The sequence below is a fragment of the Somniosus microcephalus genome, chromosome 12 (assembly GCF_052327205.1).
Source record: "Somniosus microcephalus isolate GS21.2 chromosome 12, FLI_Smic_1.0, whole genome shotgun sequence".
NCBI lineage: Eukaryota > Metazoa > Chordata > Chondrichthyes > Squaliformes > Somniosidae > Somniosus > Somniosus microcephalus.
Genome location: NC_140998.1, coordinates 184,320,096 through 184,345,196, shown reverse-complemented (window position 1 = coordinate 184,345,196; position 25,101 = coordinate 184,320,096). Strand labels below are relative to the sequence as shown.

At 56.5% G+C, this 25,101-nt stretch overlaps 1 pseudogene; it reads right to left on the bottom strand.

Annotated features, from left to right (window-relative positions):
• LOC147109757 (guanylate-binding protein 7-like) overlaps positions 1–25,101 on the bottom strand; it is a 367,888-nt pseudogene that overhangs the window by 281,593 nt on the left and 61,194 nt on the right.

Genomic DNA, 25,101 nt, shown 5'->3' with positions numbered 1-25,101 from the left:
CACTGTCAGAGGGGCATTACTTAGGGAGCGCTGCACTGTCAGAGGGGCAGTACTGAGGGAGCGCCACAAAATCAGAGGGGCAATACAGAGGGAGCACCGCACTGTCGGAGGGGAAGTACTGAGGGAGCGCAGCATTGCCGGAGGGGCTGTACTGAGTGAGTGCTGCACTGTCGGTGGGGCAGTACTGAGGAAGCGCAACACTGTCAGAGGGGCAGAATTGAGGGAGCGCAGTACTGTCAGAGGGGCAGTACTGAGGGATCGCAGCACTGTCGGAGGGGCAGTACTGAGGGAGTGCCGCACTGTTGGAGGGGCCGTACTGATGGAGCGCTGCACTGTTGGAGGGGCTGTACTGAGGGAGCGCTGCACCGTCGGAGGGTCAGTACTGAGGAAGCGCTGCACTGTAAGAGGGGCTGTACTGAGGAAGCGCCGCACTGTCGGAGGGGCAGGACTGAGGGAGCGCCGCACTGTCAGAGGGGCATTGCTTAGGGAACACTGCACTGTCAGAGCGGCAGTACTGAGGGAGCGCCACACTGTCAGAGGGGCAATACTGAGGGAGCAACGCACTGTCGGAGGGGCAGTACTGAGGGAGCGCAGCATTGTCGGAGGGGTTGTACCGAGGGAGTGCTGCACTGTCGGAGAGGCGGTACTGTTGGAACACTGCACTGACAGCGGGACAGTACTGAGGGAGTGCCGCACTGTCAGAGGAGCAGTACAGAGGGATTGCTGCACTGTCAAATGGGCAGCAGTGTGGGAGCGCCGCACTGTCGGTGAGGCAGTACTGAGGGAGCGCTGCACTGTTGGAGGGGCAGTACTGAGAGTGCGCGGCACTGCCAGAGGAGCCGTACTGAGGGTGTGCTGCACGGTCAGAGGGGCAGTACTGAGGGAGCACCACACTGTCGGAGTGGCAGAACTGAGGGAGCGCTGCATCGTCGGAGGGGCAGTACCGAGGGAGCGCTGCACTGCAAGAGGGGCTGTGCTGAGGATGCGCCGCACTGTCGGAGGGGCAAAACCAAGGGTGCGCCGCACTGTCGGAGGGGCAGTGCTGAGGGAGTGTTGCACTGTCGGAGAGGCGGGACTGTTGGAACACTGCACTGACGGAGGGGCAGTACTGTGGGAGCGCTGCACTGTCGGAGCGGCAGTACTGATGGAGCGCTGCACTGTCGGAGGAGCAGTACAGAATGAGCGCTGCACTGTCAGAGGGGCTGTGCTGAGGGAGCGCCGCACTGTCGGAGGGGCTGTACTGAGGGAGTGCTGCACTGTCGGAGGGGCAGCACTGAGGGAGTGCTGCACTGGCGGAGGGGCAGTACTGAGGGAGCGCTTCACCATCGGAGGGGCAGTACTGAGGGAGCGCCACACTGTCGGAGGGGCAGTACTGAGGGAGTGCTGCACTGTCGGAGGGGCAGTACTGAGGCAGTGCTGCACTGTCGGAGGGTCAGTACTGAGGGAGCGCTGCACTGTGGGAGGGGCAGTACTGAGGGAGCGCTGCACTGTAAGAGGGGCTGTACTGAGGAAGCGCCACACTGTCGGAGCGGCAGTACTGAGGGAGCACCGCACTGTCGGAGGGACAGTACTGAGGGAGTGCTGCACTGTCGGAGGGGCAGTACTGAGGGAGTGCTACACTGATGGAGGGGCTGTACTGAGGCTGTGCCGCACTGTCAGAGGGGCAGTGCTGAGGGAGCGCCGCACTGTCGGAGGTCCAGGACGGAAGGAGTGCTGCACTGTCGGAGGGGCAGCACTAAGGGACAGCTGCACCGTCGGAGGGGCAGTACTGAGGGAGTGCTGCACTGAAAGAGGGGCTGTACTGAGGGAGCGCCTCACTGTGTGAGGGGCAGTACTGAGGGAGCGCCGCACTGTCGGAGGGACAGAACTGAGGGAGTGCTGCACTGTCGGAGGGGCAGTACCGAGGGAGTGCTGCACTGTCGGAGGGGCAGTACTGAGGGAGCGCTGCACTGTTGGTGAGGCAGTTCTGAGGGAGTGCTGCACTGATCGAGGGGCAGTACTGAGGGAGCGCAGCACAGTCGGAGGGGCAGTACTGAGAGAGCGCCGCACTTTTGGAGGGGCAGTACTGAGGTCGTGCCGCACTGTCGCAGGAGCAGTACAGAGGGAGCGCTGCACTGTCGGAGGGGCAGTACTGAGGGAGTGCCGCACTCTCAGAGGAGCTGTACAGAGGGTGTGCTGCACTGTCGAAGGGGCAGTAGTGTGGGAGCGCCGCACTGTCGGTGGGGCAGTACTGAGGGAGCGCTGCACTGTCATAGGGGCATTATTTAGGGAGCGCTGCAATGTCAGAGGGGCAGTACTGAGGGAGCGCAACACTGTCAGAGGGGCAGTATTGAGGGAGCACAGTACTGTCAGAGGGGCAGTACTGAGGGAACGCAGCACTGTCGGAGGGGCCGTACAGAGGGGTCGCCGCACTGTCGGTGGGGCAGTACTGAGGGAGCGCTGCACTTTCGGAGGGCAGTACTGAGGGAGTGCCGCACTGCTGGAGGTGCAGTACTGAGGGAGCGCTGCACTGTTGGAGGGGCAGTACTGAGGGAGCGCTGCACTGTAACAGGGGCTGTACTGAGGAAGCGCTGCACTGTCGGAGGGTTAGTACTGAGGGAGCGCCGCACTATCGGAGGGGCAGTACTGAGGGAGTGCTGCACTGTCGGAGAGGCGGTACTGTTGGAAAACTGCACTGTCGGAGGGGTGGTATTGAAGGAGCACCGCACTGTCGGAGGGGCAGTACCGAGGGAGTGCTGCACTGTCGGAGAGGCGGTACTGTTGGAACACTGCACTGACGGAGGGGCAGTACTGAGGGAGTGCCGCACTGTCAGAGGAGCAGTACAGAGGGAGTGCTGCACTGTCGAAGGGGCAGTAGTGTGGGAGCGCCGCACTGTCGGTGAGGCAGTACTGAGGGAGCGCCGCACTGTCAGAGGGGCATTACTTAGGGAGCACTGCACTGTCAGAAGGGCAGTACTGAGGGAGCGCCACACTGTCGGAGGGGCAGTACTGAGGGAGCGCAGCATTGTCAGAGGGGCTGTACCGAGGGAGTGCTGCACTGTCTGATGGGCAGTACTGAGGGAGCGCAGCACTGTCAGAGGGGCAGTACTGAGGGGGCGCTGCACTGTCGGTGGGGCAGTACTGAGGGAGCGCTGCACTATCGGAGGGGCAGTACTGAGGGAGCGCCACACTGTTGGAGGGGCAGTACTGAGGGAGCGCTGCACTTTTGGAGGGGCAGTACTGAGGGTGCGCCGCACTGTCAGAGGAGCCGTTCTGAGGGTGTGCTGCACTGTCAGAGGGGCAATACTGAGGGAGCACCACACTGTCGGAGGGGCAGTACTGAGGGAGCGCTGCACCGTCGGAGGGGCAGTACTGAGGGAGCGCTGCACTGTAAGGGGGGCTGTGCTGAGGAAGCGCCGCACTGTCGGAGGGGCAGTACTGAGGGAGTGCTGCGCTGTCGGAGAGGCGGGACTGTTGGAACTCTGCACTGACGGAGGGGCAGTACTGTGGGAGCGCTGCACTGTTGGAGGGGCAGTACTGAGGGAGCGCCACAAAATCAGAGGGGCAATACTGAGGGAGCACCGCACTGTCGGAGGGGAAGTACTGAGGGAGCGCAGCATTGTCAGAGGGGCTGTACTGAGTGAGTGTTGCACTGTCGGTGGGGCAGTACTGAGAAAGCGCAACACTGCCAGAGGGGCAGAAGTGAGGGAGTGCCGCACTGTTGGAGGGGCAGTACTGAGGGTGCGCTGCACTGTCGGAGGGGCAGTACTGCGGGAGCGCCGCACTGTTGGAGGGGCAGTACTGATGGAGTGCTGCACTGTTGGAGGGGCTGTACTGAAGGAGCGCTGCACCGTCGGAGGGGCAGTACTGAGGAAGCGCTGCACTGTAAGACGGGCTGTACTGAGGAAGCGCCGCACTGTCAGAGGGGCAGTACTGAGGGATCGCTGCACTGTCAGAGGGGCATTACTTAGGGAACACTGCACTGTCAGAGGGGCAGTACTGAGGGAGCGCCACACTGTCAGAGGGGCAATACTGAGGGAGCAACGCACTGTCGGAGGGGCAGTACTGAGGGAGCGCAGCATTGTCGGAGGGGTTGTACCGAGGGAGTGCTGCACTGTCGGAGAGGCGGTACTGTTGGAACACTGCACTGACAGAGGGACAGTACTGAGGGAGTGCCGAACTGTCAGAGGAGCAGTACAGAGGGAGTGCAGCACTGTCAAATGGGCAGCAGTGTGGGAGCGCCGCACTGTCGGTGAGGCAGTACTGAGAGTGCGCCGCACTGTCAGAGGAGCCGTACTGAGGGTGTGCTGCACGGTCAGAGGGGCAGTACTGAGGGAGCTCCACACTGTCGGAGGGGCAGAACTGAGGGAGCGCTGCATCGTCGGAGGGGCAGTACCGAGAGGAGCGCTGCACTGTAAGAGGGGCTGTGCTGAGGATGCGCCGCACTGTCGGAGGGACAAAACTGAGGGTGCGCCGCAGTGTCGGAGGGGCAGTGCTGAGGGAGTGTTGCACTGTCGGAGAGGCGGGACTGTTGGAACACTGCACTGACGGAGGGGCAGTACTGTGGGAGCGCTGCACTGTCGGAGCGGCAGTACTGATGGAGCGCTGCACTGTCGGAGGAGCAGTACAGAATGAGCGCTGCACTGTCAGAGGGGCAGTACTGAGGAAGCGCCGCACTGTCGGAGGGGCAGTACTGAGGGAGCGCTGCACCATCGGAGGGGGAGTACTGAGGGAGCGCCGCACTGTCGGAGGGGCTGTACTGAGGGAGTGCTGCACTGTCGGAGGGGCAGTACTGAGGGAGTGCTGCACTGTCGGAGGGGCAGTACTGAGGGAGCGCTTCACCATCGGAGGGGCAGTACTGAGGGAGCGCCGCACTGTTGGAGGGGCAGTACTGAGGTAGTGCTGCACTGTCGGAGGGTCAGTACTGAGGGAGCGCTGCACTGTCGGTGGGGCAGTACTGAGGGAGCGCTGCACTGTCGGAGGGGCAGTACTGAGGAAGCGCCGCACTGTTGAAGGGGCAGTACTGATGGAGCGCTGCACTGTTGGAGGCGCTGTACTGAGGGAGTGCTGCACTGTCGGAGGGGCAGTACTGAGGGAGCGCTGCACTGTAAGAGTGGCTGTACTGAGGAAGCACCACACTGTCGGAGGGGCAGTACTGAGGGAGCGCTGCACTGTTGGATGGGCAGTACTGAGGGAGCGCAGCACTGTCGGAGGGGCAGTACTGAGAGAGTGCAACACTGTTGGAGGGGCAGTATTGAGGGCGCGCTGCACTGTCGGAGGAGCAGTACAGAGGGAGCGCCGCACTGACGGAGGGGCAGTACTGAGGGAGTGCCGCACTGTCAGAGGTGCAGTACAGAGGGAGTGCTGCACTGTCGAAGGGGCAGTAGTGTGGGAGCGCTGCACTGTCGGTGGTGCAGTGCTGAGGGAGCGCTGCACTGTCAGAGGGGCATTACTTAGGGAGCGCTGCACTGTCAGAGGGGCAGTACTGAGGGAGCGCCACAAAATCAGAGGGGCAATACAGAGGGAGCACCGCACTGTCGGAGGGGAAGTACTGAGGGAGCGCAGCATTGCCGGAGGGGCTGTACTGAGTGAGTGCTGCACTGTCGGTGGGGCAGTACTGAGGAAGCGCAACACTGTCAGAGGGGCAGAATTGAGGGAGCGCAGTACTGTCAGAGGGGCAGTACTGAGGGATCGCAGCACTGTCGGAGGGGCAGTACTGAGGGAGTGCCGCACTGTTGGAGGGGCCGTACTGATGGAGCGCTGCACTGTTGGAGGGGCTGTACTGAGGGAGCGCTGCACCGTCGGAGGGTCAGTACTGAGGAAGCGCTGCACTGTAAGAGGGGCTGTACTGAGGAAGCGCCGCACTGTCGGAGGGGCAGGACTGAGGGAGCGCCGCACTGTCAGAGGGGCATTGCTTAGGGAACACTGCACTGTCAGAGCGGCAGTACTGAGGGAGCGCCACACTGTCAGAGGGGCAATACTGAGGGAGCAACGCACTGTCGGAGGGGCAGTACTGAGGGAGCGCAGCATTGTCGGAGGGGTTGTACCGAGGGAGTGCTGCACTGTCGGAGAGGCGGTACTGTTGGAACACTGCACTGACAGCGGGACAGTACTGAGGGAGTGCCGCACCGTCAGAGGAGCAGTACAGAGGGATTGCTGCACTGTCAAATGGGCAGCAGTGTGGGAGCGCCGCACTGTCGGTGAGGCAGTACTGAGGGAGCGCTGCACTGTTGGAGGGGCAGTACTGAGAGTGCGCGGCACTGCCAGAGGAGCCGTACTGAGGGTGTGCTGCACGGTCAGAGGGGCAGTACTGAGGGAGCACCACACTGTCGGAGGGGCAGAACTGAGGGAGCGCTGCATCGTCGGAGGGGCAGTACCGAGGGAGCGCTGCACTGCAAGAGGGGCTGTGCTGAGGATGCGCCGCACTGTCGGAGGGGCAAAACCAAGGGTGCGCCGCACTGTCGGAGGGGCAGTGCTGAGGGAGTGTTGCACTGTCGGAGAGGCGGGACTGTTGGAACACTGCACTGACGGAGGGGCAGTACTGTGGGAGCGCTGCACTGTCGGAGCGGCAGTACTGATGGAGCGCTGCACTGTCGGAGGAGCAGTACAGAATGAGCGCTGCACTGTCAGAGGGGCTGTGCTGAGGGAGCGCCGCACTGTCGGAGGGGCTGTACTGAGGGAGTGCTGCACTGTCGGAGGGGCAGCACTGAGGGAGTGCTGCACTGTCGGAGGGGCAGTACTGAGGGAGCGCTTCACCATCGGAGGGGCAGTACTGAGGGAGCGCCACACTGTCGGAGGGGCAGTACTGAGGGAGTGCTGCACTGTCGGAGGGGCAGTACTGAGGCAGTGCTGCACTGTCGGAGGGTCAGTACTGAGGGAGCGCTGCACTGTGGGAGGGGCAGTACTGAGGGAGCGCTGCACTGTAAGAGGGGCTGTACTGAGGAAGCGCCACACTGTCGGAGCGGCAGTACTGAGGGAGCACCGCACTGTCGGAGGGACAGTACTGAGGGAGTGCTGCACTGTTGGAGGGGCAGTACTGAGGGAGTGCTACACTGATGGAGGGGCTGTACTGAGGCTGTGCCGCACTGTCAGAGGGGCAGTGCTGAGGGAGCGCCGCACTGTCGGAGGTCCAGGACGGAAGGAGTGCTGCACTGTCGGAGGGGCAGCACTAAGGGACAGCTGCACCGTCGGAGGGGCAGTACTGAGGGAGTGCTGCACTGAAAGAGGGGCTGTACTGAGGGAGCGCCTCACTGTGTGAGGGGCAGTACTGAGGGAGCGCCGCACTGTCGGAGGGACAGAACTGAGGGAGTGCTGCACTGTCGGAGGGGCAGTACCGAGGGAGTGCTGCACTGTCGGAGGGGCAGTACTGAGGGAGCGCTGCACTGTTGGTGAGGCAGTTCTGAGGGAGTGCTGCACTGATCGAGGGGCAGTACTGAGGGAGCGCAGCACAGTCGGAGGGGCAGTACTGAGAGAGCGCCGCACTTTTGGAGGGGCAGTACTGAGGTCGTGCCGCACTGTCGCAGGAGCAGTACAGAGGGAGCGCTGCACTGTCGGAGGGGCAGTACTGAGGGAGTGCCGCACTCTCAGAGGAGCTGTACAGAGGGTGTGCTGCACTGTCGAAGGGGCAGTAGTGTGGGAGCGCCGCACTGTCGGTGGGGCAGTACTGAGGGAGCGCTGCACTGTCATAGGGGCATTATTTAGGGAGCGCTGCAATGTCAGAGGGGCAGTACTGAGGGAGCGCAACACTGTCAGAGGGGCAGTATTGAGGGAGCACAGTACTGTCAGAGGGGCAGTACTGAGGGAACGCAGCACTGTCGGAGGGGCCGTACAGAGGGGTCGCCGCACTGTCGGTGGGGCAGTACTGAGGGAGCGCTGCACTTTCGGAGGGCAGTACTGAGGGAGTGCCGCACTGCTGGAGGTGCAGTACTGAGGGAGCGCTGCACTGTTGGAGGGGCAGTACTGAGGGAGCGCTGCACTGTAACAGGGGCTGTACTGAGGAAGCGCTGCACTGTCGGAGGGTTAGTACTGAGGGAGCGCCGCACTATCGGAGGGGCAGTACTGAGGGAGTGCTGCACTGTCGGAGAGGCGGTACTGTTGGAAAACTGCACTGTCGGAGGGGTGGTATTGAAGGAGCACCGCACTGTCGGAGGGGCAGTACCGAGGGAGTGCTGCACTGTCGGAGGGGCAGTGCTGAGGGAGTGCCGCACTCTCAAAGGAGCTGTACAGAGGGTGTGCTGCACTGTCGAAGGGGCAGTAGTGTGGGAGCGCCGCACTGTCGGTGGGGCAGTACTGAGGGAGCGCTGCACTGTCAGAGGGGCATTATTTAGGGAGCGCTGCACTGTCAGAGGGGCAGTACTGAGGGAGCGCAGCACTGTCGGTGCGGCAGTACTGAGGGAGCGCTGCACTGTCGGAGGGGCAGTACTGAGGGAACGCCGCACTGCTGGATGTGCAGTACTGAGGGAGCGCTGCACTGTTGGAGGGGCAGTACTGAGGGAGCGCTGCACTGTAACAGGGGCTGTACTGAGGAAGCGCTGCACTGTCGGAGGGGTAGTACTGAGGGAGCGCCGCACTATCGGAGGGGCAGTACCGAGGGAGTGCTGCACTGTCGGAGAGGCGGTACTGTTGGAACACTGCACCGACGGAGGGGCAGTACTGAGGGAGTGCTGCACTGTCGAAGGGGCAGTAGTGTGGGAGCGCCGCACTGTCGGTGAGGCAGTACTGAGGGAGCGCTGCACTGTCAGAGGGGCATTACTTAGGGAGCACTGCACTGTCAGAAGGGCCGTACTGAGGGAGCGCCACACTGTCGGAGGGGCTGTACTGAGGTAGCGCAGCATTGTCGGAGGGGCTGTACCGAGGGAGTGCTGCACTGATGGGCAGTACTGAAGGAGCGCCACACTGTTGGAGGGGCAGTACTGAGGGTGCGCCGCACTGTCAGAGGAGCCGTACTGAGGGTGTGCTGCACTGTCAGAGGGGCATTACTGAGGGAGCGCAACACTGTCAGAGGGGCAGTATTGAGGGAGCACAGTACTGTCAGAGGGGCAGTACTGAGGGAGCGCAGCACTGTCGGAGGGGCAGTACAGAGGGGTCGCCGCACTGTCGGTGGGGCAGTACTGAGGGAGCGCTGCACTGTCGGAGGGGCAGTACTGAGGGAGCGCCGCACTGCTGGAGGTGCAGTACTGAGGGAGCGCTGCACTGTTGGAGGGGCAGTACTGAGGGCGCGCTGCACTGTAACAGGGGCTGTACTGAGGAAGCGCTGCACTGTCGGAGGGTTAGTACTGAGGGAGTGCCGCACTATCGGAGGGGCAGTACTGAGGGAGAGCTGCACTGTCGGAGAGGCGGTACTGTTGGAACACTGCACTGTCGGAGGGGTGGTATTGATGGAGCACCGCACTGTCGGAGGGGCAGTACCGAGGGAGTGCTGCACTGTCGGAGAGGCGGTACTGTTGGAACACTGCACTGACGGAGGGGCAGTACTGAGGGAGTGCCGCACTGTCAGAGGAGCAGTACAGAGGGAGTGCTGCACTGTCGAAGGGGCAGTAGTGTGGGAGCGCCGCACTGTCGGTGAGGCAGTACTGAGGGAGCGCTGCACTGTCAGAGGGGCATTACTTAGGGAGCACTGCACTGTCAGAAGGGCAGTACTGAGGGAGCGCCACACTGTCGGAGGGGCAGTACTGAGGGAGCGCAGCATTGTCAGAGGGGCTGTACCGAGGGAGTGCTGCACTGTCTGATGGGCAGTACTGAGGGAGCGCAGCACTGTCAGAGGGGCAGTACTGAGGGGGCGCTGCACTGTCGGTGGGGCAGTGCTGAGGGAGCGCTGCACTATCGGAGGGGCAGTACTGAGGGAGCGCCACACTGTTGGAGGGGCAGTACTGAGGGAGCGCTGCACTGTTGGAGGGGCAGTACTGAGGGTGCGCCGCACTGTCAGAGGAGCCGTTCTGAGGGTGTGCTGCACTGTCAGAGGGGCAATACTGAGGGAGCACCACACTGTCGGAGGGGCAGTACTGAGGGAGCGCTGCACCGTCGGAGGGGCAGTACTGAGGGAGCGCTGCACTGTAAGGGGGGCTGTGCTGAGGAAGCGCCGCACTGTCGGAGGGGCAGTACTGAGGGAGCACCGCACTGTCGGAGGGGCAGTACTGAGGGAGTGCTGCACTGTCGGAGAGGCGGGACTGTTGGAACTCTGCACTGACGGAGGGGCAGTACTGTGGGAGCGCTGCACTGTTGGAGGGGCAGTACTGAGGGAGCACCGCATTGTCAGAGGGGCTTTACTGAGGGAGCACTGCACTGTCAGAGGAGCAGTACTGAGGGAGCGCCACAAAATCAGAGGGGCAATACTGAGGGAGCACCGCACTGTCGGAGGGGAAGTACTGAGGGAGCGCAGCATTGTCGGAGGGGCTGTACTGAGTGAGTGCTGCACTGTTGGAGGGGCAGTACTGAGGGTGCGCTGCACTGTCGGAGGGGCAGTACTGCGGGAGCGCCGCACTGTTGGAGGGGCAGTACTGATGGAGTGCTGCACTGTTGGAGGGGCTGTACTGAGGGAGCGCTGCACCGTCGGAGGGGCAGTACTGAGGAAGCGCTGCACTGTAAGACGGGCTGTACTGAGGAAGCGCCGCACTGTCGGAGGGGCAGTACTGAGGGATCGCTGCACTGTCAGAGGGGCATTACTTAGGGAACACTGCACTGTCAGAGGGGCAGTACTGAGGGAGCGCCACACTGTCAGAGGGGCAATACTGAGGGAGCAACGCACTGTCGGAGGGGCAGTACTGAGGGAGCGCAGCATTGTCGGAGAGGTTGTACCGCGGGAGTGCTGCACTGTCGGAGAGGCGGTACTGTTGGAACACTGCACTGACGGAGGGACAGTACTGAGGGAGTGCCGAACTGTCAGAGGAGCAGTACAGAGGGAGTGCTGCACTGTCAAATGGGCAGCAGTGTGGGAGCGCCGCACTGTCGGTGAGGCAGTACTGAGGGAGCGCTGCACTGTTGGAGGGGCCTTACTGAGAGTGCGCCGCACTGTCAGAGGAGCCGTACTGAGGGTGTGCTGCACGGTCAGAGGGGCAGTACTGAGGGAGCTCCACACTGTCGGAGGGGCAGAACTGAGGGAGCGCTGCATCGTCGGAGGGGCAGTACCGAGAGGAGCGCTGCACTGTAAGAGGGGCTGTGCTGAGGATGCGCCGCACTGTCGGAGGGGCAAAACTGAGGGTGCGCCGCAGTGTCGGAGGGGCAGTGCTGAGGGAGTGTTGCACTGTCGGAGAGGCGGGACTGTTGGAACACTGCACTGACGGAGGGGCAGTACTGTGGGAGCGCTGCACTGTCGGAGCGGCAGTACTGATGGAGCGCTGCACTGTCGGAGGAGCAGTACAGAATGAGCGCTGCACTGTCAGAGGGGCAGTACTGAGGAAGCGCCGCACTGTCGGAGGGGCAGTACTGAGGGAGCGCTGCACCATCGGAGGGGCAGTACTGAGGGAGCGCCGCACTGTCGGAGGGGCTGTACTGAGGGAGTGCTGCACTGTCGGAGGGGCAGTACTGAGGGAGCGCCGCACTGTCGGAGGGGCTGTACTGAGGGAGTGCTGCACTGTCGGAGGGGCAGTACTGAGGGAGTGCTGCACTGTCGGAGGGGCAGTACTGAGGGAGCGCTTCACCGTCGGAGGGGCAGTACTGAGGGAGCGCCGCTCTGTCGGAGGGGCAGTACTGAGGCAGTGCTGCACTGTCGGAGGGTCAGTACTGAGGGAGCGCTGCACTGTCGGAGGGGCAGTACTGAGGGAGTGCTGCTCTGTAAGAGGGGCTGTACTGAGGAAGCGCCACACTGTCAGAGCGGCAGTACTGAGGGAGCACCGCACTGTCGGAGGGACAGTACTGAGGGAGTGCCGCACTGTCGGAGGGGCAGTACTGAGGGAGTGCTACACTGATGGAGGGGCTGTACTGAGGGTGTGCCGCACTGTCAGAGGGGCAGTACTGAGGGAGCGCCGCACTGTCGGAGGACCAGTACTGAAGGAGTGCTGCACTGTCGGAGGGGCAGTACTAAGGGACCGCTGCACCGTCGGAGGGGCAGTACTGAGGGAGTGCTGCACTGAAAGAGGGGCTGTACTGAGGGAGCGCCTCACTGTGTGAGGGGCAGTACTGAGGGAGCGCCGCACTGTCGGAGGGACAGAACTGAGGGAGTGCTGCACTGATCGAGGGGCAGTACCGAGGGAGTGCTGCACTGTCGGAGGGGCAGTACTGAGGGAGCGCTGCACTGTTGGAGAGGCAGTTCTGAGGGAGTGCTGCACTGATCGAGGGGCAGTACTGAGGGAGCGCAGCACTGTCGGAGGGGCAGTACTGAGAGAGCGCCGCACTTTTGGAGGGGCAGTACTGAGGTCGTGCCGCACTGTCGCAGGAGCAGTACAGAGGGAGCGCTGCACTGTCGGAGGGGCAGTGCTGAGGGAGTGCCGCACTCTCAAAGGAGCTGTACAGAGGGTGTGCTGCACTGTCGAAGGGGCAGTAGTGTGGGAGCGCCGCACTGTCGGAGTGGCAGTACAGAGGGGTCGCCGCACTGTCGGTGCGGCAGTACTGAGGGAGCGCTGCACTGTCGGAGGGGCAGTACTGAGGGAGCGCTGCACTGTAACAGGGGCTGTACTGAGGAAGCGCTGCACTGTCGGAGGGGTAGTACTGAGGGAGCGCCGCACTATCGGAGGGGCAGTACTGAGGGAGTGCTGCACTGTCGGAGAGGCGGTACTGTTGGAACACTGCACTGTCGGAGGGGTGGTATTGATGGAGCACCGCACTGTCGGAGGGGCAGTACCGAGGGAGTGCTGCACTGTCGGAGAGGCGGTACTGTTGGAACACTGCACCGACGGAGGGGCAGTACTGAGGGAGTGCCGCACTGTCAGAGGAGCAGTACAGAGGGAGTGCTGCTCTGTCAAAGGGGCAGTAGTGTGGGAGCGCCACACTGTCGGTGAGGCAGTACTGAGGGAGCGCTGCACTGTCAGAGGGGCATTACTTAGGGAGCACTGCACTGTCAGAAGGGCCGTACTGAGGGAGCGCCACACTGTCGGAGGGGCAGTACTGAGGTAGCGCAGCATTGTCGGAGGGGTTGCACCGAGGGAGTGCTGCACTGATGGGCAGTACTGAGGGAGCGCAGCACTGTCGGAGGGGCAGTGCTGAGGGGGCGCTGCACTGTCGCTGGGGCAGTACTGAGGGAGCGTTGCACTATCGGAGGGGCAGTACTGAGGGAGCGCCACACTGTTGGAGGGGCAGTACTGAGGGAGCACTGCACTGTCAGAGGAGCCGTACTGAGGGTGTGCTGCACTGTCAGAGGGGCAGTACTGAGGGAGCACCACACTGTCGGAGGGGCAGTACTGAGGGAGTGCTGCACCGTCGGAGGGGAAGTACTGAGGGAGCGCTGCACTGTAAGGGGGGCTGTGCTGAGGAAGCGCCGCACTGTCGGAGGGGCAGTACTGAGGGAGCACCGCACTGTCGGAGGGGCAGTACTGAGGGAGTGCTGCACTGTCGGAGAGGCGGGACTGTTGGAACTCTGCACTGACGGAGGGGCAGTACTGTGGGAGCACTGCACTGTTGGAGGGGCAGTACTGAGGGAGCACCGCATTGTCAGAGGGGCATTACTGATGGAGCGCTGCACTGTTAGAGGAGCAGTACTGAGGGAGTGCCTCACTATCAGAGGAGCAGTACTGAGGGAGCGCCGCACTGTCAAATGGGCAGTACTGATGGAGCGCTGCACTTTCGGAGGAGCAGTACAGAGGGAGCGCTGCACTGTCGGAGGGGCAGTACTGAGGGAGCGCTGCACTGTCGGAGGGGCACTACCCAGGGAGCACTGCACTGTCGGAGGTGCAGTACTGAGCGAGCGCCGCACTGTCAGAGGAGCAGTACAGAGGGAGCGCTGCACTGTCAGAGGGGCAGTGCTGATGGAGCGCCGCACAGTGTCGGAGGGGCAGTGCTGAGTGAGCGCCGCACTGTCCGAGAGGCAGTACTGAGGGAGCGCCGCACTGTTGGAGGGGCAGTACTGAGGGAGCGCCGCACTTTTGGAGGGGCAGTACTGAGGGAGCGCCGCACCGTCGGAGGGGCAGTACTGAGGGAGCGCTGCACTGTTGGAGGGTCAGTACTGAGGGAGCGCCGCACTGTCGGACGAGCAGTACAGAGGGAGCGCTGCACTGTCGGAGGGGCAATACTGAGGGAGTGCCGCACTGTCAGCGGAGCAGTACAGAGGGAACGCTGCACTGTCAAAGGGGCAGTAGTGAGGGAGCGCCGCACTGTCGGAGGGGCAATAGTGCGGGAGCGCTGCATTGTTGGAGGGGCAATACTGAGGGAGCGCCGCACTGTCAGAGGAGCTGTACTGAGGGTGTGCTGCACTGTCAGAGGAGCAGTACTGATGGAGCGCCGCACTGTCGGAGGGGCAGTACTGAGAGAGTGCTGCACTGTCAGAGGGGCAGTACTGAGGGAGCGCCGCACTGTCAGAGGGGCAGTACTGTACTGAGGGAGCACCGCACTTTCTGAGGGGCAGTACTGAGGGAGTGCTGCACTGTCGGAGAGGCAGTACTAAGGGAGTGCTGCACAGTCGGAGGTCCAGTACTGAGGGTGTGCTGCACTGTCGGAGGGGCAGTACTGAGGGTGTGCTGCACTGTAAGAGGTGCTGTACTGAGGGAGCACCGCACTGTCGGAGGGGCTGTACTGTGGGAGCTCTGCACTGTTGGAGGTGTCGTCTTTTGGTTGCGAGGTTAAACCCCAGGCCCCTTCTTCATTCTCAGGTGAGTGTAAAAGATTTCATTTCTTTTTTCGTTGATGGGATTTGGGCATCGCTGGCAATGCCAGCATTTATTGCACATCCCGGATTGTCCTCGAGAAAGTGGTGGTGAGCCGCCTTCTTGAACCGCTGCAGTCCGTGTGGTGAAGGTACTCCCACATTGCTGTTCGGGAGGCAGTTCCAGGATTTTGACCCAGCGACGATGAAGAATTGGCGATATATATGGGAAGTGCTGCTGAAGAAGCCTTGGCGAGTTGCTGCAGTGCATCTTGTAGATGGTACACACTGCAGCCACGGTGCACCGGTGGTGGAGGGAGTGAATGTTAAGGTGGTGCCAATCAAGCGGGCTGCTTTGTCCTGGATGGTGTCGAGCTTCTTGAGTGTTGTTGGAGCTGCACTCATCCAGGCAAGTGGAGAGTATTCCATCACACTCCTGACTTGTGCCTTGTAGGTGGGTCTATTTTGAAGAAGAGCAGTCTGGAGTTCTCTCCAGTGTCCTGGGCCAATATTAATCCCTCAACCAACATCACTGTAGAATCGATTAACTGTTTATTTATCATATTGCTCATTGTGGACTCTTGCTGTGCGCAAATTGGCTGCCACGTTACTTACACTGCCCCAGTGACCACACTTCAAGAAGCACTTCATTGGCTGTGACGTGCTTTGGGACGTCCCGAAGGTTGTGAAAGGTGGCTTCTAATTGCGAGTTTGTTAGTTAGGTTGCTTGCACCTAGTCATAGAGTCATAATGGCGCAGAAGGGGGCCATTCGGCCCATCAAGTCCGTTCCGGCTCTCTGTAGAGTAGTCCAGTCAGTCCCATTCCCCCGCTCTATCCCCGTAGCCCTGCAAGTTTATTTCCCTCCAGTGCCTATCCAGTCTTCCCTTGAAAACATTGAGTGTCTCCGCTTCCACCACTTCCGTCGGCAGCGAGTTCCAGGTCCTCACCACTCGCTGCGTAAAAAAGTTTTTCCTCACATCCCCCTGTATCTCTTGCCAAAAACCTTAAATCTGTGTCCCCTAGTCCTTGTACCATCAACTAGTGGAAACAGCCTTTCCCCATCTAACCTATCCAAACCCGTCATAATCTTGTTCACCTCTATCAAATCACCCCTCAACCTCCTTTGTTCTAATGAAAAGAAATCCAGCTTCTCCAAGCTGTCCTTGTAGCTAAGATCCCCCATCCCCGGAACCATTCTGGTAAATCCCCTCTGCACCCTCTCAAGGGCCTTCACATCCTTCCTAAAGTGTGGTGACCAGGACTGGACACAATACTCCAGTTGTGGCCTAACCAGCGCTTTATAAAGGTTCAGCATAACTTCTCTACTTTTGTACTCACTACCTCTATTTATGAAGCCCAAGATCCCATATGCTTTGCTAACCACTCTCTCAATATGTCCTGCCACCTTCAGGGACCTATGTTCATTAACTCCCAGGTCCCTCTGACCCTGCACACTCTTTAAAACTGTACCTACATTTCTCTGGATTCTCTCTGTGCTTACCTTTCCCGGTGTTCAGGATAGACATCAGGTAATCGTCTGCGATCAGCCTGAACCCATCCACCCAAAGCACCAGCTCAGAGTCTCGTACACACCAGAGGAGCTCGGGGAATTTCTGTCCTCACCAGCATCTGGACGTATCTGAACAAAGTCCCGGAACTTCGTGATGAAGCTGATGGCCATTAAGGGAAAGATACGAAAAAGACACATCGTAACTTGGACTGTACCCATCCCAAATCATACCCGTCCCGAACAAAACCCGACCCAAACCGTACCCGTCCCGAACAGAACCCGTCCCGAACTGAACCCGTCCCAAACTGTACCCGTCCTGAACTGAACCCGTCCTGAACCGAACCCATCCCGAACAAAACCCCGTCCCGAACTGTACCCGTCCCGAACCGAACCCGTCCCGAACCGAACCCGTCCCGAACAAAACCCGTCCTGAACAAAACCCGTCCCGAACTGTACCTGTCCCGAACCAAACCCATCCCGAACCGAACCCGTCCCGTACAAAACCCGTCCCGAACAAAACCCGTCCCGAACAAAACCCGTCCTGAACTGAACCTGTCCCGAACTGAACCCGTCCCGAACTGTACCTGCCCTGAACAGAACTCGTCACGAACCGAACCCGTCCCGAACCGAACCCGTACTGAACAGAACCCGTCCCGAACAGAACCCATCCCGTACCATACCCGTCCCGATCAGAACCCGTCCCGAATCTTACCCATCCCGAACCTTACCCGTCCTGAACAGAACCTGTCCCGAACAGAACCCGTCCCGAACAGAACCCATCCCGAACAGAACCCGTCCTGAACAGAACCCGTCCTGAACAGAACTCATCCCGAACAGAACCCGTCCCTAACAGAACCCGTCCCGAACAGAACCCGTCCTGAACAGAACCATCCCGAACAGAACCCGTCCCGAACCGAACCCGTCCCGAACTGAACCCGTCCCGAACCGAACCCGTCCCAAACAGAACCCGTCCCGAACAGAACCCGTCCCGAACCAACCCGTCCTGATCCGAACCCGACCCCAACCATACCTGTCCCGAACCGAACCTGTCCCGAACTGAACCCGTCCCGAACTGAACCCGTCCCGAACAGAACCCGTCCCAAACCATACCCGACCCGAACCGTACTCATCGTGAACAGAACCTGTCCTGAATCAACCCGTCCTGAACAGAACCCGTCCTGAACAGAACCCATCCCGAGCTGAACCCGTCCCGAACCGAACCCGTCCCGAACAGAACCCGTCCCGAACCATACCCGACCCGAACCATGCCCATCGCGAACAGAACCTGTCCCGAACCAACCTGTCCTGAACAGAACCCATCCTGAACAGAACCCGTCCCGAGCCGAACCTTACCTGAACCGTACCCGTCCTGAACAGAACCCGTCCCGAACAGAACCCGTCCCAGACCATACCCGACCCGAACCATACCCATCCCGAACAGAAATTATCCCGAACAGAACCCGTCCCGAACCTGTCCTGAACCAAACCCGACCCAAACCGAACCCATCCCGAACTGTCCCGAACCAAAAACCTGAACCGTAGCTGTTCCGAACCAATACCGTCCCGATGCCTTACCCGTCCTGAACCGTACCCGTCCCAAACTAAACCCGTCTCAAGCTGAACCCGTCCCTAAACATACCAATCCTGAACTGAACCCATCCCAAACGGTTCCCATCCCAAATCGTACCCATCCATAACCGTACCCATCCCTAACAGTACCCGGCCCAAACTAAACCCGTCATGAACAGTACCCATCACAAACAGTACCGAACTCGAACTCGTCCCGAACCATATCTGTCCCGAACCATACCTTTCCCAAACCATTCCCGAAATATGCTCATCCCCAAACTGGGCCTGACCCCACAGCCGAACCCGAACCCGAATGCGAACCGTTCCTGTCTGTTGGATCCGTGGTTCAGTGGATATGCTATTATTAAATAATCACACGGATGCTGTACATTAACAATAAACAGGTCTTTACTGGAGGAGGGTAGTCTCTAGACTGGGTGTACAGAGGCATGCGCAAAGCTTATATACCGGTGTGGTCACAGCTGGTACTACAGTATACAGGAGCTGTAAAAGTAGTTCTGACTTAAAGGCACATACACTACAATTCCTCCCCTTTTAGATTAGTAATACCCGTAATATTCAAATAACAATTAACATTTCAACATGTACATTAAACAACAAAAGTCCATTTATAGATTCAGTCTTTGGGGCGGCTTCCTGACCCTTTCGGGATAGCGCCTTTCCGGAGGTTCTTGTTCTTGGTGCAGAGGCGATTCTGACCCCTTTTCATTGGGTAGTTCATCGGGTTCCACTGCTACTGGGTCTGAAGTAGATGCTACCGGTATGTCGGGTTCATCCCCAGGTACTCGAGACATGGGGTTGACGCGTTCCTGTGATGCTAAGATCTGATCGACGTGTCATCTCACAATGTTCTCCCCGACATCCACTGTGTACATTAATGGCCCCTGCCTTGTACATATCGTTCCGGGTTGCCATTTCTCTGTTCGATAGTCACGGGCCAAGACTGGTTGCCCTCCATTGAAGCTCCTTGTCGGCTTCTCATTGATGTGCCGGAATTGTTTGTCCTCAACATTTCTTCGCACATTTGGTCTGAGCAAGTCCAGATGAGATCTCAATCTTCGGTTAAAGAACATCATGGCCGGGGTCTGGTTGGTAACTGCATGTGTCGCGTTTCGGTAGGCTAATAAGAAATTGTCCATCTTATGCTGTAGTGGAATTTCATCGTCGCACATGGCCTTTATCGCCTTCTTAAAGGTTTGTACGAACCTCTCAGCCAATCCATTTGTGGCTGGATGATACGGGGCGGATGTGTAATGCCTTACCCCATTCCTTTTCATAAATTTTTGGAACTTGTCGGACACAAACTGTGGTCCATTATCAGAGCAAATCTGCTCTGGCAAACCGTTTCTGGCAAATATGGTCCGTAGGACTGCAATCGTTTTCTCTGTAGTGGTTGAAGACATTTTTATCACCTCAGGCCACGTTGAATGAGCATTGAGTCCATGAATGGACCAGCGAAATCAATATGCACCCATTGCCATGGAGAGGAGGGCCACTCCCATGGGTGTAGAGGGGCATGTGGTGGTGCATTTTGGACCTTCTGGCATCCTAAGCAGCTCTTAGTTAGGTCTTCGATTTGTTGATCGATTCCCGGCCACCACACATAAGCCCTAGCAAGGCTTTTCATTTTCACTCCCCCAGATGACCTTCATGTAGCTCATTTAGCACTCTCTCCCTTAACTTGGGTGGAATCACCACTCTGGATCCACACATCACTGTCCCCTGGCATACTGACAGCTGTTCTCTTCTGGATGAGAATGCTGGCAACAGTGAGTCACCATGTGTTGGCCATCCCCTCACCGTCAATTCATATACCCGCGACAGCGTTGGATCATTGCGGGTCTCCTTCTCTATATCCGCGTTTGTTACGGGCAATCGTTCAATTATTGACGAATAAAATATCTCGATAGGGTCCACTGCTGGTGCTTCCTCCACAGTAGGCAGTGGCAGGCGCGACAGCCCATCAGCGTTCCCATGCTGTTTCGTGCCTTTATATTCTATTTCATACTGATTCGCCCCTAGAAACAGGGACCATCTTTGTAACCGCTGTGCAGTCATCACTGGAACGCCCTTCTTAGGATTAAAGATGGAGACAAGTGGTTGGTGGTCAGTCAGCAAGGTGAACTTCTGCCCATGCAGATAGTGGTTGAATTTTTTTACTCCCCATACTAGGCTGAGGGCCTCCCTGTCAATCTGGGCGTAGTTGCACTTGGCTGAGGTTAGTGACCGAGACGCAAAGGCTACTGGCCTCTCCAACCCGTCTGGGAATTTGTGCAACAGCACCGCTCCAATACCATAGGGTGATGCATCACATGCCAAACGAATTGATAGTGCTGCGTTGAAATGGGCCAACACCTCTTTTGATGTGATCAATTCTTTACACTTCTGGAAAGCTTGTCTACGTTCATCATCCCACTTCCATGGTGCCCCTGTTTGCAGTAGGGTGTTCAGCGGGTGTAATACCATAGACAAATTTGGTAAGAACTTGTGGTAGTAGTTTACCAGCCCGAGGAGCGACCTCAGTTGTGACACATTTTCCGGTGCTGGAGCCTTGACTACTGCCTCAATCTTGTCAGGGGACTTATGTAACCCCTCTTCATCGATGACGTGGCCGCAATACGAGATCTGTTTCTGGAAAAACTCGCACTTGTGGCAATTAGCTCGTAGCCCATACTCCTTTAATCTGGTGAGCACCTTCTCCAAGTTGGCGAGGTGATCACTATCATTTTCGCCCGTGACCAAGATGTCGTCCAAATAGCACTGGGTCCCTGGAATCCCTTGCAGGACCTGATCCATCACCCTTTGCCAGATAGCCGGAGCCGAGGCTACTCCAAACAACAGCCGGTTGTATTGATAGAGACCTTTATGAGTGTTGATCGTAAGGTAATGTTTCGAAGCTTCTTCTACCTCCATTTGCAAGTACGCCTGGGCTAGATCAATTTTGCTGAAGCGTTTACCTCCAGATAGCGAGGCGAAAATATCCTCAATTCATGGAAGTGGATATTGCACCATGTGAAGGACTTGGTTCACTGTCACCTAAACACCCCACGGATGCGGACCTTCTTTGGTTCCCCAGGCGTAATACTCAACGACCTCTTCATTACAGGAACGATGAGTGTAGCCCATTCGCTCCAGTCCACTTTGGACAGTACTCCTGAACGTTCCAACCCTTCCAGCTCTGCTTCAACAGCTGGTCTGATCGCATAAGGCACTGGTCTGGCCTTCAGAAACTTTGGGCTTGCATTTTCCTCTATTTTAATCATTGCTGTTATTCCTTTTAATGTTCCTAGTCCCTCCTGGAACACTTCTTTTGCGTCAGTTAGCATTTTTGACAGTCGTCCAGGTGTGACGTCGTCATCCTTTTTGGCCTCAACCTTCAGTGCCTGTATGGAATGCCAATCTAATTGTATCTTCTGGATCCATTCACGTTCTAGCAGCGGTGGTCCTCCATTTGGCAATACATATATATCCATTTTAGGTATTTCCTGGCCTTTATATGTCACTTTCACCCTTATTTTTCCTTTGGGGTAGACTTTTTGCCCCGTATACGTCTTCAAGACAATCTCTGTAGCTTTCAAGGGTATGTGTGAAAATAGCCGCTTGTAGTCTCTTTGATTTATGACTGTTAGAGCTGACCCTGTGTCCAATTCCATTTCCACTTGACTCCGTCTATCTTGAGTGTAACCCAGATAGTCTGGTGATCCTCCATTTCTGTTACCTTATGTAGTTTCAGACAACCCAGCGCCTTGCTTCCGGAGTCTGTGTCACTTTTCTGTTCGTCTGAACCACTGTCCATCACCTGGTGTACCTTTTTGCACTTCTCCTGTGGAGATTTCTTACTGTTGGTTTTCTTCCCAGACCTGCAGACTCTTGCTATGTGTCCTGCTTTCCCATACTGTCTGCACACTTGGTCCTTGAACCAACAATCTTTCTGGCCATGTGTTGTTCTGCCGCAGCGATAGCACTTCCCTGTTCCATAGGACATTTCATTGGTGCCATATTCTTGCGATCTCCGTTGTATCTCTGCAGCGCCCCTTGCGGCTGCTTCATGTGATACTGCCATACTGAAAGCTTTGTCCAGCATAAGGTCCCTTTCTGATAGAAGCCGTTTCTGGGTTCCTTCACTTTGTAGCCCACACACAAACTTGTCCCTTAACGTATCTGCTAGTCCCGCTCCAAACTGGCAGTGTTTCGATAGTTTGCGCAGTTCCGTTAGGTACTCAGCATTGCTTTCATCTTTGTGTTGGTTCCTTTTATGGAACTTAAATCGTTCTGCTATCAGCAGCGGTGTGGGGTTTAAGTGGTCCTGTAGGATTTCTACTATGCTTTCAAAATTCTTGTTTACCGGCTTCTCTGGGGTTATTAGATTTCGCAGTAACCCGTAAGTTTTTGCACCCATGGAATTTAACAGAACCAGTGCTTATTAGCATCTGGCACTTCATTCACCCTGCAGTACACCTCCATACGTTCCACATATGTCGCCCAATCTTCGACTTCATTGTCGAACGTAGAGATACTGCCACTCTTCGGCATCCTTGGGTGTGAGTTAACTGTCACAAATGGCGCCTCCCGCGCTTCCCCTTCTTCTCCGCTGGCACAAAATGGCGTCTCCCGCACTTTCCTTCCTTCCCGTGTGGAAGTACAGTTTCTCATTTAGACATAAAATGGCTTCCTGGGCATAGAATGAAATCCATTTAAACTTTAAAATGGCCAACAGCATGATTCACTAATCATGTTTCAAAGGAACGAGATAATTTAGGAATGCTATATACGTACTCCTTATCTGTAATAAGCTTACAAAGAGCCTCATTCACCAAACAAATAGCCAAGGACATGTTAAGGTAAACATCGGCCCACAGGCTCAGTTGGTACAGTGGGAGAACAGAAGGATCCCATAATAAAGAATTAATTAATCTTATCTCAAGGTATTTCTGTTCGTTATTCTAACGAAGCCTGGAATACGTTGTTCCAATAATTCGCAAGGTCTGTGCCTTTGTAACCAGGTATGATTCAATACTATGTCATGTGGCATAGAAAGCCTGTTTTGTTTCTGTACTGTATAAATATGTTACAAATTCTGTATTACTTTGAAGAGGTCTGATGTAGCCCTTGTCTACACAACTCTTCCCTTGCAGCAAATAAAGCCTGTCTTTAACGATACTTTGTGTTTAAAGAGTCTTACTCGGGAGTCGAGACTTCGACAGTATTACTTGGCGGTTCCACCGAGATCGCTTGCTGCCTTTCGGTAAGTCACGGACAAGGACATCGTGAATCTCTAATGACAGATCCTGAATGGCCACAGTGATGTTTTATCACATAAAAGGATTTCTCATTAGATATTGAATTGGTGTGGTCTGTTTCTTCCGACGGGAGTACTGCGATCTAGTTAAGACTCATGTTTTAGACTTGAGTTGAATTCTGTAACTTTTGCTTCTTTTATTGTTGACCACTGAAAGGAGGAGAATACTGACAACTCAAGTCTTTAAAGAAAAAGTATCGGGCAAAGAAGGCAAGAGGAAAGTCGACAGGGCTGAGTCCCAGACAGATAAGGTACCAAGTTAAAACTGCAGTATCAAGGGTGGGTCCCTTGAGCCAGGGCTGAGTCCCGCGGCAGAAAGTATCGTTTGAGAATTGTCACTGTAATTTTTTAAGATCTGTATTATCAGGTCCAGGATTACTCTCCGTTGCGATACCTTCTACGAGGGTTCAAGCCTCTCGCATTAAAGCATAAGGATTTTATATGAATATAGAGGTTAAGAATTATCGCAACCATTGTTTTCCGTTTTGTTTGTTGATTATTGACAACGTTAAGACAGAAGACTCTCACATAAAGTATAAGTTAAATGTTAAGGACTCAGCTTGTAGTGGCGTACAACGCAAACTGAGAATTGACTATTTGTTTAGTTTAGAGTATAAGATAAATGTCTGAATATTTGGTCTGTTTGCCTGTTTGGGCAGCTGCATTGCTTATCATTTATTTGACTGTTGTTATTACTTGTTATTTTTCATCACTTTTGGTCCTTTGGACAGTCAGTAATAATCGTAAGGGGGTAAGGGGTGAAACTTGCGATCTAGAAGAAGAGAGCCTAGTTAAAAAAAAAACCATACAAACTAAGATGGGAGCTGCACAGAGCAAGATCCCAGAAAAAAAAAAGGAACTCCCGCTTCTTATGTCTTTACCTACTATGGTCAGATATCCATAAATGATTTACCTAAGTGGGCTAGATGGACCAAGAAAGACAGACACCCTTTCCCCGTGGATGGTACATTTAATCTAGATAGAATCACGTGTCTAGAAAACTGCCTAGCAGGCAGAGACCCAAGGAGAAGGGGTGCAAAGTCAGTAAATTGGTCTGCCTTCTCAGATTGGAAAAGGGAAGCAGAAAAACGTAAGGAACGCAGCATATTAGCTAGTAAAATTGAGAACAAAAATAAGAAAAGAGATCTAATGAATAAATTGATTAAACAAGAAAAGGTTACGCTAATGCCTTTAAGACAAAACCCGAAGCCTACCGCTCCTCCCTGTGAATATCCTCCCATGCCCACGACTCATTCCAGTGATAACGAGGATCAGGGATGGTTCAGAAGACCAGCCCCGCCTCCTGAATACAAAGTGCAACAACAAGGCGCAGCGGGTGGTGAATCACCCGACCCCAGTGCTGTAAGTCAGGAGAATATAATCAACACTAGATAAGATAATTGAGACAACTCAGAAAAGGGATGAAGACGTTGAGGATTATATAGAAAGAATGGAAACAGTTATGGGACAGCATTCGGGTATGACAAAAGAAAATGACCAAATCCCTTTAATTAACGCCCTTGTAAACGGCCTCAGAACAGAACTTAAGGAACCGTTGACTTTAGTTTGCCTTGACTGGAGACATAAAACCATTCCTGAATTGACACAAATCTTGAAAGGAATACAGGAAAGGAATAAAGATCAAAAGAGTAAAATTTCTTTGTTAATGGAGCAGGCAGCTTCTCCAGCCCCGACCGCCCAGACTACTATTTACTACCAGGGTCAAAACAGGGGACGAGGTAGAGGGTATAACAGAGGCAGATTCAGAGGCAGGGGTAGAGGAGGTGGTGGCAGGGGCCAGTGGAACGGAGGAGGAAGTACAAGCTCATGTTTTAATTGTGGTCTGATCGGCCACTGGAAAGCCAATTGCCCTTACCCAAAACCGCACAATCAAGGTTGGGAAGGTGCACCCAACAATGTAAATACCCAAGCCCAGGTTCACACTCGTCCACAAGCAGGCTTTACAACAGGGGATCCTTGGGGAGGTCAGATTA